The sequence below is a fragment of the Nicotiana sylvestris genome, chromosome 3 (genome assembly GCF_000393655.2).
Source record: "Nicotiana sylvestris chromosome 3, ASM39365v2, whole genome shotgun sequence".
Classification (NCBI taxonomy): Eukaryota; Viridiplantae; Streptophyta; class Magnoliopsida; order Solanales; family Solanaceae; genus Nicotiana; species Nicotiana sylvestris.
The window spans coordinates 36,907,816-36,910,397 of NC_091059.1; positions in this window are offsets into that span (position 1 = coordinate 36,907,816).

The window sequence follows — 2,582 nt, forward strand, 5'->3', positions numbered from 1 at the left end:
ATCTTTCTCCTGAAATTGCTTTCTTTAAAACTTGTTTTGCCTTCTTCCGAAAACTGCTGGGGATACCGCTTTTCACCGAACTTGTGTTATCTTCCTTCTTCCCCAAGTGGGTACCTGACTTCCAGAAAATTTTCAAAATGAAATAAAATTTTCTGCCCAAGTTTGACAATCTTTCTTGTGGTATGTCTTTCTGTCATCAATAACATTTCCTATCCCTGCTTAAAAACAAAGAGAATTTGTTAGTTTAAAACGTGAGGATGCTCCTGTTGGGGACGGTTTTCCCTTTCGCTCTTTTCCATGCTCTGCGTTGTTCGACCATCTTGAAACTTGGCTGATAACTTCCGACCTTCTTGATGATTCTGTATTCACCAACCTCTCAACCGTTATTTTCCACCTTTGCTCCATACTGTCCGAAAACTTAGACCAATCCATCATTTGGTCTTACAACGACGCCTTTCTTGTCCCATCACATTATCCTCGCCTGTCTTATCCCCATTTACCTTGCACCATGTTGGCAACTGGTAGTTGGATTTGAAAATCCTTCTTAAAAACAAACTACTACTGACCAAAAAGAAATGGAAAATGATGACTTCGAAAGACAGAACAAGAAAAATCTTTCTGAGAAATTGTTTGAAGAGAAAATAACTTATCTGAATGGTATAACCGATCCAAATGGTCATGTCGTGCATTTTTGGACTAATCAACCTAGTCTAGTTACACCAATCAATCTTTCTGATGTCCCTTCCTTACATTCAAAAGGTCCCGCAACCCATCTTCTTTTGCCGAAACAACATCTTTATTCTACTTGACGTCTCGACGGATCCTTTCCATCAAGCTTATCTCGTTTGCTCCTTTTAATTCCTTGTCACTTTATAGTTCCCTTCGAGGGGTTTTCACTAATAAGACTTTCTCATTTCTCTCAACTCCCGTCACCTTATGGTGCCTGTGAAGGTTTTCACCGATAAGACTCTCTCATTTTATTTCTCTCAACTTCTGTCGCCTTATGGTGCCTGTGAATGTTTTCACCGATAAGACTCTCTCATTTTATTTCTCTCAACTTCTGTCGCCTTATGGTGCCTGTGAAGGTTTTCACCAATAAGACTCTCTTATTTTCATTAATTTCCCTGCTTGAACCGTAGTATTACCCTGATACGAATCACCTCTGTTTGCTCGACTCGTCATCTCTTGAAAACTGATCAGAACGTCTTTCTTTGGACCGTAATGTGGGCTTTTGGATGGGATTAGAAAGAAAGGGTATCAAAGGCTCAAAATAATTTGACATGGGTTTAAAATTACAACTTTTGGAATCACATTTCTTATTACAAAACAACCTCTGCCCCAGTTTCTTGCTTGGAGATCTTCTGACTTTTATTTCACTATGACCGAGCCATAAAGTTGCCTACGTACCCTTAACAGGGATCATGTCAAACGTAGTTCACACCTGAATTTCCTTGTTGTTATATTTTTTCACTTCTTTTTTCTTTTTTCTTTTTCTTTTCTTTCATTTTCTCTCTTTTTCGTAATTGATTCCAAAAGAGGGGTATGAAAGAAATAAATAAGGCTAAAAAAAAGGGGAACAAAGGGTAAAGTGTTTAGATAGTAGAACAAATTGCCTTCGTCATTTCAATCTTCGAAATAATGCCAAATACAAACAATCAACAATTATACCAAAGAAATCATACATAATATCTTTTTACTGCATCAGAATTGATAGCCATGTCTATGCATTTTCCTTCGATATCTGTTAAACATAAAGCACCATGGGACAATACTCTAGTTACAATGAATGACCCTTGCCAATTCGGGGCAAACTTGCCTTTTGCTTCAACCTGATGTGGAAGGATGCATTTCAGCACTTGCTGACCCACTTCAAATTTCCGGGGACGCACCTTTTTGTTGTATGCTCTTGCCATTCTCTTTTGATATAACTGGCCATGGCACACAGCTGCCAATCTCTTTTCATCAATCAAGTTCAACTGCTCCAAACGAGTTTTGACCCACTCATCATCATCAATATCAGCCTCAGCGACTATCCGAATGGACGGGATTTCAACTTCCACCGGTATTACTACTTCAGTTCCATATACCAACAAATAAGGAGTTGCACCTATCGAAGTACAGACAGTAGTGCGATAACCCAGCAACGCAAATGGTAATTTTTCGTGCCATTGCCTAGAACCTTCCACCATTTTCCGAAGTATTTTCTTTATGTTTTTGTTGGCTGCCTCAACTGCTCCATTTGCCTTGGGGCGATATGGGGTAGAATTGCGGTGTGTAATCTTAAACTGTTGACATACCTCTTTCATCAAATTGCTGTTAAGATTAGCACCATTATCTGTGATGATCACCTTCGGGATTCCAAATCGATAGATGATATGTGAGTGAACAAAATCGACCACTGCTTTCTTGGTCACAGACTTGAAAGTTTTGGCCTCAACCCATTTGGTGAAATAATCAATGGCTACCAGAATGAACCTATGCCCATTGGATGTTACTGGCTCAATTGGTCCAATGATATCCATGCCCCAAGCGACGAAGGGCCATGGCACTGCCATTGTGTGTAATTCCGATGGCGGAGAATG